This window comes from Triticum aestivum, chromosome 7D (genome assembly GCF_018294505.1).
Source record: "Triticum aestivum cultivar Chinese Spring chromosome 7D, IWGSC CS RefSeq v2.1, whole genome shotgun sequence".
NCBI classification, from domain to species: domain Eukaryota; kingdom Viridiplantae; phylum Streptophyta; class Magnoliopsida; order Poales; family Poaceae; genus Triticum; species Triticum aestivum.
Genome location: NC_057814.1, coordinates 298,314,940 through 298,334,943, shown reverse-complemented (window position 1 = coordinate 298,334,943; position 20,004 = coordinate 298,314,940).

Genomic DNA, 20,004 nt, shown 5'->3' with positions numbered 1-20,004 from the left:
GGTGACGATGCGCGTGGGAAATGGTTCCAAAGTCGATGTGATCGCCGTCGGCACGCTACCTCTACATCTACCTTCGGGATTAATTTTAGACCTAAATAATTGTTATTTGGTGCCAGCGTTAAGCATGAACATTATATCTGGATCTTGTTTGATGCGAGATGGTTATTCATTTAAATCTGAGAATAATGGTTGTTCTATTTATATGAGTAATATCTTTTATGGCCATGCACCCTTGAAGAGTGGTCTATTTGTGTTGAATCTCTACAGTAGTAATACACATATTCATAATGTTGAAGCCAAAATATGCAGAGTTGATAATGATAGTGCAACTTATTTGTGGCACTGCCGTTTGGGTCATATTGGTGTAAAACGCATGAAGAAACTCAATACTGATGGACTTCTGGAATCACTTGATTATGAATCACTTGGTACTTGCGAACCATGCCTGATGGGCAAGATGACTAAAAGGCCATTCTCCGGAACAATGGAGCGAGCAACAGATTTATTGGAAATCATACATACTGATGTATGTGGTCCAATGAATATTGAGGCTCACGGCGGGTGTCGTTATTTTCTGACCTTCACAGATGATTTGAGCAGATATGGGTATATCTACTTAATGAAACACCAGCCTGAAACATTTGAAAAGTTCAAAGAATTTCAGAGTGAAGTGGAAAATCATCGTAACAAGAAAATAAACTTTCTACGATCTCATCGTGGAGGAGAATATTTGAGTTACGAGTTTGGTCTACATTTGAAACAATGTGAAATAGTTTCGCAACTCACGCCACCCGGAACACCACAGCGTAATGGTGTGTCCGAACGTCATAATCGTACTTTACTAGATATGGTGCGATCTATGATGTCTCTTACTGATTTACCGCTATCGTTTTGGGGTTATCCTTTAGAGATGGCTGCATTCACGTTAAATAGGGCACCATCAAAACCCGTTGAGACGACACCTTATGAACTGTGGTTTGGCAAGAAAACCAAAGTTGTCGTTTCTTAAAGTTTGGGGCTGCGATGCTTATGTGAAAAAGCTTCAACCTGATAAGCTCGAACCCAAAAATCAGAGAAATGTGTCTTCATAGGATACCCAAAGGAAACTATTGGGTACACCTTCTATCACAGATCCGAAGGCAAGACATTTGTTGCTAAGAATGGATCCTTTCTAGAGAAGGAGTTTCTCTCGAAAGAAGTGAGTGGGAGGAAAGTAGAACTTGATGAGGTAACTGTACTTGCTCCCTTATTTGAAGGTTGTTCATCATAGAAACCGGTTTCTATGACACCTACACCAATTAGTGAGGAATCTAATTATGTGTAACGCCCCGAGACCGACGCTTCAGAAGACTTCCATATTTTTCGTGATCACCGTGTGTTTCTTTTGTGCTTGCTCTTTTATTTTTTCATTGCATCATGTCATTAATTTTTAAAAAACTCAACTAAGTAAATTGCATGGATCTTCGATCCATTTAAATCGAGGGAAATGCACATGGTGATTTCTCTTTATAACATATATCCTCCCAATATTATTAGGGAACTATATTAAAATATTCCATTAATTGGAGTTCACCATAACACACTTGCAAATATCCCAATGCCTTTGTTATCTTAAATCTTGGTCTCCAACCTTGCCATATATTCTTTCATCATATTCCGGAGCTCCACCAAAAAAACCGACATTTTGGACCTTCCTTTTATCAAGTCCTAGTTCAATCATTTGAATTCAAATCAAATGCGTTTGAATTTAAATCTTTCAATCATGGCCTTTTCTATTTTCTCGGAACAAGCACATTTTTGTGAGTCCGGAGAAATTATCCGCGGGTCCAACATCTTTCCCTAACCCTCTCTTTCTTTTCCCTTTTCTCTAATTTCTTTTCTGCCAAAGAAATAAGGGAGAGAGAAGAGAGAGACCCCCAGCCCGCCCAGCTGGGCCTCCCAACTCCAAGCCGGCCCATCCCCGCGGCCCACCTAGGCCCAGCCGCGCGCAGCTCTAACCCTTGCCGCCAGGAGACCTAGCCCGACCCCCCTCCTCTCAATCTTCCTCCAGCGCCGCCTCCTGCTCGATTCCCCTGCTCTCGCTCGTCTCCCTCTCCTCCTCTCGCGCTGCCATCCACGCAGAGAGGAGCAGAGCCCCGCGCGCCGTCCTCTGCCGATGGCGTGCCCGCGAGTTCCCGACCACCAGCAGGCCGCCGCCCTGTGCGCGCGCCCATGCAGGCCCCTCCTTCCTCGCGCCTCCCTTTCCTGCCCCGCATCGCTGGATCGCCGCCGCCTCCCCGCCTCTGCCTCCGGCCGCCGCCAGCGAGCAGCTCCGCCGGAGCCATGCCCCTTCGCCGTCGCGTCACCTTGCCTTCCTCCATCGACCGTGGCCATGGCCTTCGTCCAGCCGCGCCGCGCCCTCTAGCGCCTAGCCTCGCTGCTGCTCCTGCTCGATGCTCCAGAGACGCCCGTGATCTTCTGCTCTGATGTGAGCGTGCCAGCGCCTCCATTGCCTCTACTGCCCCTTGCTGCCGGAGCCTTTGGCCTGCTGCTCCCCGTGCCGGAGCTTCGGCAAGACCATGGTCGACCTCCTCCTTGACGACCCCCGCACCCTGCCTGCTCGTCCCTTTGCCGCTTGCGGTCCAACTCCGAGGTCATGGCCGTGTGGTCGATCTTGACAAAAACGGCAAGACCACACGGACGCTCGAACGACTACACACCGAAACGTCAAGTACCTCGTCAATACGTGTACGACTACCGTCGCCGCGAAGACCACGAGTTCAACTACTTCCACAACGCGTCGTGTACGACTACCGTCGCTTGGGTTCGACAAGACATCGAGTACCACTACGTTGGCCAAGTACACCTTCGTCAAGACCGATGCCCGAACAAGCACCGTTTGCATGGATTGCATCAAGTACCTCTACCGACGACCCCGAACATCTACGGAGTTTGCACGATTGCGAGATGTGAACCACTACTTCTAATACCGTCGCCGTGTACAACTACTTCCTTTACATCGCACCGACTCGATCCGCCCCGAAAACGCACGCTTCGAAGGTATAACACCGAGGCGACGCTCGTGTACGAATGCATGTGTTGTTTGAGTTGCTTGCGTTTGCACCGTGCCCGACTTGTTCGTCGCACGCTGTCACTCGTTTCCTTGCCATGCCGTCGAACCGTGGGAACCCGGTTGCCGGGAGCACCCCACCATCCTTGCATGTTTCGCACATCCGCACACTTGCTCTTTTGCACCGGTATCTCAATGAGTTATCGGATCATCGGAAAGTTGCCGTGGCACCATTTTCGTTATCGTTGCCGTGGCACCCTTTTCGTTCCACCACGGTAACAAATGCTTCATAACATGCTCTTGTCCACGTTTTATAAAATTGCTTAAAAACTTGCATATGTCATTCGCATCATGATAACAACATTTAAATGTTTACAATTGATGTTTGCATTAAAATTGCTAAATGACATGAGGATTTTCCGGAATTATTGTTTGTTGTTCTGGCCTCGTTTAAACTTGCCTAAATAGTTAGTTTACTTATGCTTCACCTCTTGCCATGTTAATCAACATTTAATATTGTTGGGTACATAACCGAGAGAACTAAATAATTGATGTGGTGTTTCGTCAATATGCAACTAGTTGCATATTGAGTCCACTTAACTTGTAGTTTCGTTTGTGCACTTTTCTATGCCATGCCTCTTTAAACCGGACATGCATCATAATTGTTTGTGCATCATGCCATGTTTATGTGATGGTTGTTTACTATGTTGTTTGTTTCTTTCCGGGTTGCTTTTCTCGTTAGCTTCGGTTTCGTTCCGGAGTTGTGAGGATTCGTTCGACTACATCCGTTTGTTTTTCTTCATGGACTCGTTCTTCTTCCTAGCGGGATCTCAGGCAAGATGACCATACCCTCGAAATCACTTCTATCTTTGCTTGCTAGTTGTTCGCTCTATTGCTATGCAGCGCTACCTACCACTTGCTCTTCAAGCCTCCCAAATTGCCATGAACCTCTAACCTTTGTCACCCTTCCTAGCAAACCGTTGTTTGGCTATGTTACCGCTTTGCTCAGCCCCTCTTATAGTGTTGCTAGCTGCAGGTGAAGATGAAGATTGCTCCATTTTGGATTATGTTTATGTTGGGATATCACAATATCTCTTATATTATTAATGCATCTATATATTTGGTAAAGGGTGGAAGGCTCGGCCTTATGCCTGGTGTTTTGTTCCACTCTTGCCGCCCTAGTTTCCGTCATACCGGTGTTATGTTCCTTGATTTTGTGTTCCTAACGCGGTTTGGTGATTTATGGGACCCCCTTGACAGTTCGCTTTGAATAAAACTCTTCCAGCAAGGCCCAACCTTGGTTTTACATTTGCCTCACCTAGCCTTTTTCCCTTGGGAGTCATGCATCCCGAGGGTCATCTTTATTTACCCCCCGGGCCAGTGCTCCTTCGAGTGTTGGTCCAACCTGTCAGTCGCCGGTGGCCACCAGGGGCAACTCTGGTCTGGCCTACCGGAAGCTTGGACAATCCGGTGTCCCCTGAGAACGAGATATGTGCAGCTCCTATCGGGATTGTCGGCACATCGGGCGGCTTTGCTGGTTTTGTTTTACCATTGTCGAAATGTCTTGTAACCGGGATTCCGAGACTGATCGGGTCTTCCCGGGAGAAGGAATATCCTTCATTGACCGTGAGAGCTTATAATGGGCTAAGTTGGGACACCCGTGCAGGGTATTATCTTTCGAAAGCCGTGCCCGCGGTTATGTGGCAGATGGGAATTTGTTAATATCCGGTTGTAGAGAACTTGACACTTGACTTAATTAAAACGCATCAACCGCGTGTGTAGCCGTGATGGTCTCTTCTCGGCGGAGTCCGGGAAGTGAACACGGTTTCTGGGTTATGTTTGACGTAAGTAGGAGTTCAGGATCACTTCTTGATCATTGCTAGTTCACGACCGTTCCGTTGCTTCTCTTCTCGCTCTTATTTGCGTATGTTAGCCACCATATATGCTTAGTGCTTGCTGCAGCTCCACCTCACTACCCCATCCTTTCCTATAAGCTTAAATAGTCTTGATCTCGCGGGTGTGAGATTGCTGAGTCCTCGTGACTCACAGATACTTCCAAAACAGTTGCAGGTGCCGATGATACCAGTGCAGGTGACGCAACTGAGCTCAAGTGGGAGCTCGATGAAGATCTTGTTCGTTGTGTTGTTTCTTTTCCTGTTGATCAGTAGTGGAGCCCAGTTGGGACGATCGGGGATCTAGCAGTTGGGTTGTCTTCTTTTCTTTTGGTCCCGTAGTTGGACCTATGTGTGTACTCTGATTGATGTATGATTTATTTATGTATTGTGTGAAGTGGCGATTGTAAGCCAACTCTTTATCCCATTCTTGTTCATTACATGGGATTGTGTGAAGATGACCCTTCTTGCGACAAAACCACAATGCGGTTATGCCTCTAAGTCGTGCCTCGACACGTGGGAGATATAGCCGCATCGTGGGCGTTACAAGTTGGTAATCAGAGCCATCCCCGACTTAGGACCCCCTGCTTGATCGAATCGCTGACGTTGTTGAGTCTAGAACAAAAATGTTTTGAGTCTTAGGATTATATATATCGGAGAGTAGGATTCTTTTTACTCCTCAGTCCCTTCGTCGCTCTGGTGAGGCCTCCTGACGTAGAAGTTTTGACTTTTCTCTCCTCAAATTTCACTAAAAATTTTTAGGATCACGCGGGTATCTTGGAATCGTTCCGATGGTTTTGTGACGAGAACATTGTTCTTGGTGCCTCCTGACATTTAGGGGTTGTGGCAGTGTCCCGGGGAGTTGAGCTCCGAGGTGTTGTCGTCACAATTTTATCGTTGCAGTTCTGGAATACCTGAGTTTCGCCGACATCGAAATCTCTTTTATGCAGTTGTTGGTGAGATCACCTCGACGCCACCCAGTACTGGGGCGGGAGTTCGGGAGTATTGCCATAACTCGTATAACGGATGCTTTTCGAAGGTTGAGGTAAACGATTTCCGAAGATTTCTTGGTTATGTGTTGACGGATGGATACAGCTGGATCTAGGTATTGTTAGTTTGGGTGATATATTTTGTGTCCCCTGTATCCCCAACACCTGATTGCATAACCAGAAAGTTTCGGGAGTTTATAAGTGGGAATTCAAGTATCTCTTAGGATATCTTTCCGACAGATGCATGATATGAGATTGGGGTTCAACGTCTAGTGGTCCGCCTTTCCACGGTTGGTTTTACAGTGGTCTCGTAGTGTCTTAAAGAGTCCTTGGCTATGCCGACTCGGGGACGCTTCGTATGTCATGTGCACTGCCTTGTACATGATGGTGCTGTACGATCGAGCCCGTGTGGGCCCCACCACGAAAACTTCGGACGAAATCTCTATCATATGTTTGTTCCGGCTTATTTCCTAAGCCAATCCTTTGTTTTGTTTTAAGTTGTGGTATTCGAGTTGCTTCAATATCATGTGTCGAATCCATACCTTCCCTAAACGGTGTTCTCATATTGCTAGGTGAATACTAATCCTTCTTGATCATCGAGGTCGTCATGTTAATTCTTTTCCAACAGGCGTGTTTCTCTTCAAGTGGATCCGATCATTTTCAACATTCACAAGATCACCTCTCAGTTTTTCCCAACGTTGTTTGTTTCATCCGTCCCAAATTGTCTTTGTTTTCCCGCCCTCCCACCCTTTTCCTTCAAGGAAGCAGATGTCTTAACCAAGTATCCATTTTATTCACGTGAAGTCTCTTCATTGTTTTCCTTCAATGTTCTCACCCGGTGATTCTTCATGAAGATACTATCGAAACTCCGAGTTTATTATTCTTCGTTCCTTTTTCTTCTCTGGTGAATTCAATTCAAGCTTTCAGTGTCGATCATAGCCCTTTCCTCCTTTCAAATGCTTTCTCATGCTGGTGTACCTTTTAATCATCCACTTCTCGCCATTCATTTGTTCTGGAGTGCCGAAGATATCTCAGAAGATTCACATTTCCATTCCAAATCCGTTCAAGCTATTTTGAGGTTGTTATCTCATTCAAGCCATTTAATTCAACCGGCGCAATCTTTCTTTTAATCATTCAACGGTGTTTCTTTTGAGTGGGCCCTAACCCACAGGTCTTTTTCCAGGATCTTACCTGACTCTTCTAATTTTTCCGGAGTTACTCTCAAATTCATTGCAAAGTTTGACGTAAGAATGAATTATCATCAGTCAAATGTCTTTCTCCAAGATCTTTCAAATTCTTTTCATCGTTGGTTCAACCTTTCCAATTTTCATCCCGAGGTATCTCAACAATTCATGATGGTGTTTCTCATCGTCATTCTCAACATCTGAAGACCGAAGAAGAATTTCTCCTAAATCTTGGTCCGTTCTCTTGATTATGCCATCCTCTCATAATTGTTTTTCGATTGTGAGAATTCTTTTCTTACCCATCCGGAGCATTTCATGAGTTGTTTTCATTTCTTGATCATCCAAAGGCCATCATTTCAGAAGATTTCTTCGTTCTAAGTTTTCAGATTCGTTCTCCAATTATTCTAAATTGTTGTCTCTTCGTTCATCTCCATATTCTCCCGGTGCATCGTTCAAGTATCCTCTAGTCAGCTCGTGATTTATTCGTTCTCATGTATCTAAATTCCCTCGAGTATTTTCGCGCGTTCTTTAATTCTTACGGTGTTTCGTCCTCTTTTCTTTAATTGTTTTCAATTCTCGCGGTGGTTCGCTCAAGATTTTTCTCTTCCTTTGTTATCATATCAATTTATTCGTTGTTTCAATCCTACCGGTGGTTCGATGAAGACCTTCCCAAGTTTGTGCTATATCTATCTTAATCCTTTCTACGAGAATAAGTAGTATGCCAAATCCGTTGTTTGTCATCAATCTAAATTGGTGAAGGATACACGTAATGTAATTCTTATTCTTGTCTCCTCCAAGTGAGTAATTCCTTCTTCCGGAGTTCGTTCATGATATCAAATTCTCGGTTCCAAGTTGTTCATCTTTTCTTTCCGGAGTTCCAAGTTTTATAGATTATATCATTTCAAATCTTCATCTAATCATTGCAAGGCTTCTCCCGGAGTTCTTTTCAACTTTCCCTTTCGTTTGATCATTCTTTTATTACCGGAGTTCTTCATGGAGGCTCTACAGGGTGGTTCGTCAAGGATTCTTTTCATTCTTCAATTGTTCTTCAAGATTTCTCTTGGAGTCAAGATCCGTCAAGCTATACTCTAAAATAAACATGGTGCTCAACACATGTTTGTTTTGAGAAGTTCAAGCATTCTTCATCTTGCATTCCGAAGTGCAATTCTTTCTCTCTTATCTTTTGAGGTGGTGTTATGTCATTCTTGACAATTTGAGTTCGCGTTTCATGATTCACATGTTGTCAAGAATGAGATATTTTAAATCCACCAATCTCTTCGTTGGATTTATCTTGTGTCATGTTTCACCTAAAGCCTTCCCTAAGGAATGTTGTTATTAGGGTGCTTATCAATGATCCGAGTTTTCTCCTATCCTCTTGGTGAAAGAAGTTTTTTTTTCATCGCCTTGGTGCTCTCACTCAAACCAATGGCTTCCTTTAGTGGCCGTTTGTCACCTCATAATTTTGAGATGTGTTCCATAAGCCCACTACAAGCTTGTTCTTTTCGTTGTTGATTTCCCAACAACTCCGTTATTGCCTTCTTGGAAGGATGCTTTCCAAGCTCATTTGTGGCAGAAGTTGTCATTTTCTTCTACATTCTTTATTCCAAGGATCTATCTTCTATTATTTATTTCTTCCGGAGGCATTGTGATGTTGCTCTCTTCACTCATCTTCTCGGTTTGTGAGGACCGTGTTCTTTTCGTGCTTATCCATTTCCAACCGGAGTGTCGTGCCCTCTTTTCAAGTTATTCCCATTCTGTCAAGTTTTGTCTCCTTTTCAAACAGAGTGCTGTCTGAAATCTTTCCTACCCCTTGTGCCATTCTTTCATTAGTTCCGGAGGAAATGTGTTGTTAATTTCATCGAGTATCCTCTCATCTTGTCAAGATCATGTTCAATTCCTTCCATTTACAGTCGGAGTGCTGCCCAAATTATATCACTCTTATTCCTTCTCTATCTTGGTTTAACCGGAGTGTTGTCGTAATTGATGTTTATCGTTCCTTATACATATCGTTTCAACCGGAGTGCTTGCATGTACTTCTTGTCCATCTTAACCATTTTTGTTTGTTTTTCAACCTACAAGGTTCTTGTAATGGTCCTTGTTCCTCTTGCTGAACGGAGTGTTGTAAATTTTGTTCACCTCCGTCGTGTCATTTCTTCAAGCTTTGCGACCTCTCAAGGTTTTTTGGTTTCACTCGTTTGTCAAAGAAGCAATTTGTTTTACCTCTTCCTCTTCCGTTTCTCTCCGATGCCATCCTAGATCTCGGGACGAGATCCTCTTGTGGTGGAGTGTTGTAACGCCCCGAGACCGACGCTTCAGAAGACTTCCATATTTTTCGTGATCACCGTGTGTTTCTTTTGTGCTTTCTCTTTTATTTTTTCATTGCATCATGTCATCATGCCATCATGTCATTACTTTTTAAAAAACTCAACTAAGTAAATTGCATGGATCTTCGATCCATTTAAATCAAGGGAAATGCACATGGTGATTTCTCTTTATAACATATATCCTCCCAATATTATTAGGGAACTATATTAAAATATTCCATTAATTGGAGTTCACCATAACACACTTGCAAATATCCCAATGCCTTTGTTATCTTAATTCTTGGTCTCCAACCTTGCCATATATTCTTTCATCATATTCCGGAGCTCCACCAAAAAAACCGACATTTTGGACCTTCCTTTTATCAAGTCCTAGTTCAATCATTTGAATTCAAATCAAATGCGTTTGAATTTAAATCTTTCAATCATGGCCTTTTCTATTTTCTCGGAACAAGCACATTTTTGTGAGTCCGGAGAAATTATCCGCGGGTCCAACATCTTTCCCTAACCCTCTCTTTCTTTTCCCTTTTCTCTAATTTCTTTTCTGCCAAAGAAATAAGGGAGAGAGAAGAGAGAGACCCCCAGCCGGCCCATCCCCGCGGCCCACCTAGGCCCAGCCGCACCCAGCTATAACCCTTGCCGCCAGGAGACCTAGACCGACCCCCCTCCTCTCAATCTTCCTCCAGCGCCGCCTCATGCTCGATTCCCCTGCTCTCGCTCGTCTCCCTCTCCTCCTCTCGCGCTGCCATCCACGCAGAGAGGAGCAGAGCCCCGCGCGCCGTCCTCTGCCGATGGCGTGCCCGCGAGTTCCCGACCACCAGCAGGCCGCCGCCCTGTGCGCGCGCCCATGCAGGCCCCTCCTTCCTCGCGCCTCCCCTTCCTGCCCCGCATCGCTGGATCGCCGCCGCCTCCCCGCCTCTGCCTCCGGCCGCCGCCAGCGAGCAGCTCCGCCGGAGCCATGCCCCTTCGCCGTCGCGTCACCTTGCCTTCCTCCATCGACCGTGGCCATGGCCTTCGTCCAGCCGCGCCGCGCCCTCTAGCGCCTCGCCTCACTGCTGCTCCTGCTCGATGCTCCAGAGATGCCCGTGATCTTCTGCTCTGATGTGAGCGTGCCAGCGCCTCCGTTGCCTCTACTGCCCCTTGCTGCCGGAGCCTTTGCCCTGCTGCTCCCCGTGCCGGAGCTTCGGCAAGACCATGGTCGACCTCCTCCTTGACGACCCCCGCACCCTGCCTGCTCGTCCCTTTGCCGCTTGCGGTCCAACTCCGAGGTCATGGCCGTGTGGTCGATCTTGACAAAAACGGCAAGACCACACGGACGCTCGAACGATTACACACCGAAACGTCAAGTACCTCGTCAATACGTGTACGACTACCGTCGCCGCGAAGACCGCGAGTTCAACTACTTCCACAACGCGTCGTGTATGACTACCGTCGCTTGGGTTCGACAAGACGTCGAGTACCACTACGTTGGCCAAGTACACCTTCGTCAAGACCGATGCCCGAACAAGCACCGTTTGCATGGATTGCGTCAAGTACCTCTACCGACGACCCCGAACATCACGGAGTTTGCACGATTGCGAGATGTGAACCACTACTTCTAATACCGTCGCCGTGTACAACTACTTCCTTCACATCGCACCGACTCGATCCGCCCCGAAAACGCACGCTTCGAAGGTATAACCCCGAGGCGACGCTCGTGTACGAATGCATGTGTTGTTTGAGTTGCTTGCGTTTGCACCGTGCCCGACTTGTTCGTCGCACGCTGTCACTCGTTTCCTTGCCATGCCGTCGAACCGTGGGAACCCGGTTGCCGGGAGCACCCCACCATCCTTGCATGTTTCGCACATCCGGACACTTGCTCTTTTGCACCGGTATCTCAATGAGTTATTGGATCATCGGAAAGTTGCCGTGGCACCATTTTCGTTATCGTTGCCGTGGCACCCTTTTCGTTTCACCACGGTAACAAATGCTTCATAACATGCTCTTGTCCACGTTTTATAAAATTGCTTAAAAACTTGCATATGTCATTCGCATCATGATAACAACATTTAAATGTTTACAATTGATGTTTTCATTAAAATTGCTAAATGACATGAGGATTTTCCGGAATTATTGTTTGTTGTTCCGGCCTCGTTTAAACTTGCCTAAATAGTTAGTTTACTTATGCTTCACCTCTTGCCATGTTAATCAACATTTAATATTGTTGGGTACATAACCGAGAGAACTAAATAATTGATGTGGTGTTTCGTCAATATGCAACTCGTTGCATATTGAGCTCCACTTAACTTGTAGTTTCGTTTGTGCACTTTGCCATGCCATGCCTCTTTAAACCGGACATGCATCATACTTGTTTGTGCATCATGCCATGTTTATGTTGGGATATCACAATATCTCTTATTTTTAATTAATGCACCTATATACTTGGTAAAGGGTGGAAGGCTCGGCCTTATGCCTGGTGTTTTGTTCCACTCTTGCCGCCCTAGTTTCCGTCATACCGGTGTTATGTTCCTTGATTTTGCATTCCTAACGCGGTTGGGTGATTTATGGCACCCCCTTGACAGTTCGCTTTGAATAAAACTCTTCCAGCAAGGCCCAACCTTGGTTTTACATTTGCCTCACCTTGCCTTTTTCCCTTGGGAGTCGCGCATCCCGAGGGTCATCTTTATTTACCCCCCCGGGCTAGTGCTCCTTCGAGTGTTGGTCCAACCTGTCAGTCGCCGGTGGCCACCAGGGGCAACTCTAGTCTGGCCTACCAGAAGCTTGGACAATCCGGTGTGCCCTGAGAACGAGATATGTGCAGCTCCTATCGGGATTTGTCGGCACATTCGGGCGGCTTTGCTGGTTTTGTTTTACCATTGTCGAAATGTCTTGTAACCGGGATTCCGAGACTGATCGGGTCTTCCCGGGAGAAGGAATATCCTTCGTTGACCGTGAGAGCTTATAATGGGCTAAGTTGGGTCACCCCTGCAGGGTATTATCTTTCGAAAGCCGTGCCCGCGGTTATGTGGCAGATGGAAATTTGTTAATATCCGGTTGTAGAGAACTTGACACTTGACTTAATTAAAATACATCAACCGCGTGTGTAGCCGTGATGGTCTCTTCTGGGCGGAGTCCGGGAGGTGAACATGGTTTCTGGGTTATGTTTGACGTAAGTAGGAGTTCAGGATCACTTCTTGATCATTGCTAGTTCACGACCGTTCCGTTGCTTCTCTTCTCACTCTTATTTGCGTATGTTAGCCACCATATATGCTTAGTGCTTGCTGCAGCTCCACCTCACTACCCCTTTCCTACCCTTAAGCTTAAATAGTCTTGATCTCGCGGGTGTGAGATTGCTGAGTCCTCGTGACTCACAGATACTTCCAAAATAGTTGCAGGTGCCGAGGATACCAGTGCAGGTGACGCAACTGAGCTCAAGTGGGAGCTCGATGAAGATCTTGTTCGTTGTGTTGTTTCTTTTTCCTGTTGATCAGTAGTGGAGCCCAGTTGGGACGATAGGGGATCTAGCAGTTGGGTTGTCTTCTTTTCTTTTGTCTTTGACCGTAGTTGGTCTATGTGTGTACTCTGATTGATGTATGATTTATTTGTGTATTGTGTGAAGTGGCGATTGTAAGCCAACTCTTTATCCCATTCTTGTTCATTACATGGGATTGTGTGAAGATGACCCTTCTTGCGACAAAACCAGAATGCGGTTATGCCTCTAAGTCGTGCCTCGACACGTGGGAGATATAGCCGCATCGTGGGTGTTACATGATGTTGATCATGAATCTTCCGATCAAGTTACTACCGAACCTCGTAGGTCAACTAGAGTAAGATCCGCACCAGGGTGGTACAGTAATCCTATTCTGGAAGTCATGTTACTAGACCATGGTGAACCTACGAACTATGAGGAAGCGATGATGAGCCCAGATTCCGCGAAATGGCTTGAGGCCATGAAATCTGAGATGGGATCCATGTATGAGAACAAAGTGTGGACTTTGGTTGACTTGCCCGATGATCGGCAGGCCATAGAAAATAAATGGATCTTCAAGAAGAAGACTGACGCTGACGGTAATGTTACTGTCTACAAAGCTTGACTTGTTGCGAAAGGTTTTCGACAAGTTCAAGGGGTTGACTACGATGAGACTTTCTCACTCGTAGCGATGCTTAAGTCTGTCCGAATCGTGTTAGCAATTGCTGCATTTTATGATTATGAAACTTGGCAAATGGATGTCAAAACTGCATTCCTGAATGGATTTGTGGAACAAGAGTTGTATATGATGCAACCAGAAGGTTTTGTCGATCCAAAGGGTGCTAACAAAGTGTGCAAGCTCCAGTGATCCATTTATGGACTGGTGCAAGCCTCTCGGAGTTGGAATAAATGTTTTGATAGTGTGATCAAAGCATATGGTTTTATACAAACTTTTGGAGAAGCCTGTATTTACAAGAAAGTGAGTGGGAGCTCTGTAGCATTTCTAATATTATATGTGGATGACATATTGTTGATTGGAAATGATATAGAATTTCTGGATAGCATAAAAGGATACTTGAATAAGAGTTTTTCAATGAAAGACCTCGGTGAAGCTGCTTATATATTGGGCATCAAGATCTATAGAGATAGATCAAGACGCTTAATTGGACTTTCACAAAGCACATACCTTGATAAAGTTTTGAAAAAGTTCAAAATGGATCAGGCAAAGAAAGGGTTCTTGCCTGTGTTACAAGGTGTGAAGTTGAGTCAGACTCAATGCCTGACCACTTCAGAAGATAGAGAGAAAATGAAAATTGTTCCCTATGCTTTAGCCATAGGCTCTATCAATTATGCAATGCTGTGTACCAGACCTGATGTGTGCCTTGCTATTAGTTTAGCAGGGAGGTACCAAAGTAATCCAGCAGTGGATCACTGGACAGCGGTCAAGAACATCCTAAAATACCTGAAAAGGACTAAGGATATGTTTCTCGTTTATGGAGGTGACAAAGAGCTCGTCGTAAGTGGTTACGTCGATGCAAGCTTTGACACTGATCCGGGCGATTCTAAATCACAAACCAGATACGTGTTTATATTAAACAGTGGAGCTGTCAGTTGGTGCAGTTGTAAACAAAGCGTCGTGGCGGGATCTACATGTGAAGCGGAGTACATAGCTGCTTCGGAAGCAGCAAATGAAGGAGTCTGGATGAAGGAGTTCATATCCGATCTAGGTGTCATACCTAGTGCATCGGGTCCAATGAAAATCTTTTGTGACAATACTGGTGCAATTGCCTTGGCAAAGGAATCCAGATTTCACAAGAGAACCAAGCACATCAAGAGACGCTTCAATTCCATCCGGGATCAAGTCCAGGTGGGAGACATAGAGATTTGCAAGATACATACGGATCTGAATGTTGCAGACCCGTTGACTAAGCCTCTTCCACGAGCAAAAGATGATCAGCACCAAGACTCCATGGGTGTTAGAATCATTACGCGTAATCTAGATTATTGACTCTAGTGCAAGTGGGAGACTGAAGGAAATATGCCCTAGAGACAATAATAAAGTTATTATCTATTTCCTCATATCATGATAAATGTTTATTATTCATGCTAGAATTGTATTAACCGGAAACATAATACATGTGTGAATACATAGACAAACACAGTGTCACTAGTATGCCTCTACTTGACTAGCTCGTTGATCAAAGATGGTTGAGTTTCCTAGCCATAGACATGAGTTGTCATTTGATTAACGGGATCACATCATTATGAGAATGATGTGATTGACTTGACCCATTTCGTTAGCTTAGCACTTGATCGTTTAGTTTACTGCTATTGCTTTCTCCATGACTTATACATGTTCCTATGAATATGAGATTATGCAACTCCCGAATACCGGAGGAACATTTGTGTGCTATCAAACGTCACAACGTAACCGGGTGATTATAAAGGTGCTCTACAGGTGTAAAGAGATGATGCACTACAGAACGAGTAAAGAGACTTGCCGGTAACGAGATTGAGCTAGGTATTGAGATACCGACGATCGAATCTCGGGCAAGTAACATACCGATGACAAAGGGAACAACGTATGCTGTTATGCGGTTTGACCGATAAAGATCTTCGTAGGATATGTAGGAACCAATATGAGCATCCAGGTTTCGCTATTGGTTATTGACCGGAGACGTGTGTCGGTCATGTCTACATAGTTCTCGAACCCGTAGGGTCCGCACGCTTAAAGTTCTGTGACGATCGGTATTATGAGTTTTTGTGTTTTGATGTACCGAAGTAGTTCAGAGTCCCGGATATGATCACAGACATAACGAGGAGTCTCTAAATGGTCGAGGCGTAAAGATCGATATATTGGAAGCCTATATTTGGACATCGGAATGGTTCCGGGTGAAATCGGGATTTTACCGGAGTACCAAGAGGTTATCGGAACCCCCCGGTAATTGTATGTGCCTTAATGGGCCATAGTGGAGAGAGAGAGAGGAGGCTAGGGCAGGCCGCATGGCCCCTCCCCCTCTGGTCCGAATTGGACAAGGAGGGGGGCGGCGCCCCCCTTTCCTTCCTCCCTCTCTCCCCTTCCTTCTCTTCTAGTCCAACTAGGGAAAGGGGGGGAATCCTACTCCGGTGGGAGTAGGACTCCTCCTGGCACGCCCTGCTAGGGCCGGCCGGCCTCCCCCTTGCTCCTTTATATACGGGGGCAGGGGGCACCCCATAGACACACAAGTTGATCATTGATCTCTCTTAGCCGTGTGCGGTGCCCCCCTCCACCATAATCCACCTCGGTCATATCGTAGCGGTGCTTAGGCGAAGCCCTGCGTTGGTAACTTCATCAACACCGTCACCATGCCGTTGTGCTGACGAAGCTCTTCCCCGAAGCTCTACTGGATCGTGAGTTCGCGGGACGTCACCGAGCTGAACGTGTGCTGAACGCGGAGGTGCCGTACGTTCGGTACTGAGGATCGGTCGATCGTGAAGACGTACGACTACATCAACCACGTTGTCATAACGCTTCCACCTATGGTCTACGAGGGTACGTGGACGACACTCTCCCCTCTCGTTGCTATGCATCACCATGATCTTGCATGTGCGTTGGATTTATTTTAAATTACTACGTTCCCCAACAATAACCCGACAGTGGATTCTCATCAGCCAGAGAGGTATCTTTGTATTAAAACCATGTCTGGTTCCAATTTTTGGGGTGACTCGGCAGGCAAGCATAAGGGAAGATGGCATCTCTTCATCGTTGAATTGAGATTCCACCAAGTTCCAAGCTGGGTCCGTTCGTAAACTCGTTTTGCCGGTTCAAAAAAAAATATTCCCTAAAGAGTTCAACACTGGGTTCCTCTTGAAGGTATACTTCGCAAAAAACATGAAAATTGCAAATGTTTGACACAGAATGGGTCCGATGTCTTGAGGATGGAGTTGAAAGAAATGCAGAACGTCTCAGAATTTTTTTGATCGGGGCGGTGAGAAGCCCTGGTTCACGTGATCAGTAAAAACGATGACTTCACCATCCTTTGGGTGAGGTCTTTCTTCACTTGGTTTGGGGGCGCGCCAGTGCATGATATCTTTTGATGGTAAATAGCCGATTTTGACAAAGTCTTTGAGTGTGTTCTCAGTGACAATGGAGGGAACCCAATTACATGAGGTGACCGTCTTTGGCGGCATTGTGAAGAAAGAGGCCTAAAAGAAAGAAAAATTCTGACGGTTTAAGATGATTCAGTAAGCCGGAAGTAAAAGGTTATAGTATATATTCAGGGTGGCGGCTTAATTGGGGCCTAATGACATATGGCTAGTAATAACCGGTGATGTAAGCCGCCATGACCAGATTGGTATCTATCAAGAGCGAAATCTGCTAAGTGTTGAAGCAAACAGGTTTCACAGGTTGATGCTAGGATTGCGGATCTGCGACCCTTCAGATAATGGAAAATATTTTTGACCTAAATTACAGTGCTCGAGTAGTTCTTATGTTCAGATTGGTTTTTTCCCACGCAAAGGAGATGATCTAATAACAAAAATAAGTGTCACGGCTGCCGCCGTGCAGGAGACACTACTAGGAAAAGGCCTATAGATAATATGGACAGTAATGGCGCACCACACATGTGGTGCACCACTACTATATAGCAGTGGCGCACCATGTGTTGGTGCGCCATTAGTGTCCAAATACTAATGGCGCACCACATCCATGGTGCGCCACTACTAACAACTTTTTTTATTTTTTTAAAACTAGTAATGGCGCACCAGGGGATAGTGCGCCATTACTAGTTTTAACTAGTAATGGCGCACCACACCCTCGGTGCGCCACTACTAATTTTTTTATTTTTTTTTGAAAACTAGTAATGGCGCACCGTGGGTGTGGTGCGCCATTACTAGTTAAACTAGTAATGGCGCACCACACCTACGGTGCGCCATTACTAGTTTTGCCCAAAAATTCCACCGAATGCACCCCCCCTGTGGACCGCCTTTTCAGTTTAAAAATAAATAAAAGAAAATGATGGAAATGTCAAAAAATAAAATAAAATAAGTTTCCCATGTGATATGTGGCCTAGTTGTAGGGAAAATTTACAAATATGAATTTCGACTTTATTTGCAAAATCTCTCTGGAATTTGTAAAATGGGCATAACTTTTGCATACGAACTCGGATTAAAAAGTTTTTTATATGAAAAATCATCTACTTGAAAAGTTACATCCGAATTCAACCGGGGAACCCCGTTGAACATTTTTAGAATCCCCAAAAACCTAACAGAAAAAAAGTTACAACGCTTTTAAGATCTAGAGGGGAAAAATGGAAAAATTTCAAACTTAGTAGTGGCGCACCATTTGCTAGGTGCGCCACTAGTAACAGAAAAAAATAGTTTCAATTTTTTTGAAAATATATTCAAAATATGATACGTAATATGAACGAAAGTTTAAAATATTTTTTCAAAATTTCAGCACACTCATGAACATGAACAAAGTCCTAGACATCAACAAGGTTTAATAGGATTGATATGCTAGATATATCAACAAGTGCGTGTTAAGTGAGCTGGTGCTGGGATTGGATAGAACTCTGAAGTTAAGCGTGCTTGGGCTGGAGTAGTGTGAGGATGGGTGACCTTTCGGGAAGTTTGACCACGGAGTGCGATTTGACTTGAGATTAAGCATATTGACCCAAGATTAAGCCATAGTGACCCGAGATTAAGAAAAAAAACGAAAAAATAAATTTGAAAAAAAAATTCTGATTTTTTTTTTGAAAAAAATTGTTACTAATGGCGCACTTCTATGTGGTGCGCCATTAGTATACTAATGGCGCACCGTGTGATATACTAATGGCGCACCACTTCTATTGGTATTAATTACTAGTGGCGTGATGCTAGTGGCGCACCTGTAGTGCGCCATTAATGGCAAAAATAGGTGCGCCACTAGCAGGCCTTTTCCTAGTAGTGAGAAGTACTAAGTTTGGATCAAAGTTACAAGCTACAGCGAAGAACAAGGATGAACTTTGAAGAACTTCAAGAAACCCTAATGGAGATCTACAGCGGAGAAAGGAGAGGCACTTACTGGATCCACCGAGAAATGGAGGGGCGCCGCGGTTTCTCTGGTCTCGTTCAGGTCGATGCAGCGGCCGGAGTCGAGGAAGCTGGCGAGTTCGGCGGCGGCGGTGCTTAGGCGTGCAGGTGCATTGCGAAGGGAGAGGTTGAAGATGAGAAGAAGAAGGGGGGAAATGGAAAGGCTGTCGGGCCCTATTTATAAGGAAAGGGTCAATAAACGAGCGCGAGAAACTAGGACGCCAAAGAATGATTATCTAGCTGGTCCAACGCCTCGATTTTCGGGATGGTTATTAAAGATAAGGATCTATTAGATATGCTGGGTATTGTGCGAAATTAATGGCGGATGACGTCATGGCGGTTTTTCGTAATTCCAGGAGGTGACGTCATGGCGGGTTACAATATCTTGTGAGAACAGGTGAAGAAGGATTTTTTCTAAGTGTTGAAGATTGACATGAACAAGTTCAAATCAACCTGGGGCCTAATGTTGGGGATATAACTATTAGGTATGACCCGCCTAGGAGGGGCCGGGTTATACCAACGGCGGTTTAATTGTCATGAAGCCCATGAAGGAATCGAAGATGGCGGTTTATGAGGATGACTTATGAAGAGCCCAAGTCCCAAAGGCGGCTTAAGGCCCATAGGTGTAAACCGCCATATATGCATGACTTGTATTGTAAGGCAAGTGTAATTAGTCACCAGGCCGGACACGTTTATGAGCCGGCCGGGACTCTGTAAGCTGCAGGGCGTCAACCTATGTATATAAAGGGACGACCCGGCGACGGTTTAGGGCAAGAGAGAACAGATCGAAAGCTAGGTCAAGCGTATTCGCTCCCTGGTAATCGAGGCATAAGCAATACCACCTCAAACTAGATTAGGCCTTTACCTTCACCGCAAGGGGCCGAACCAGTATAAACTCCTGTGTCCTTTGTTATGTTTAACCCCTTTAAGCTAACCTAGTGCGATGGCTCCACGACTAAGTCCTCACGATGAGTATTTATTCACTTGTCATTGCACAAGAGTAAGGCAAAGGTATTAGGGATGCCCAGTCCCGAAATGAAAAATGTATTTACTTTATGTTGTCAAATAAT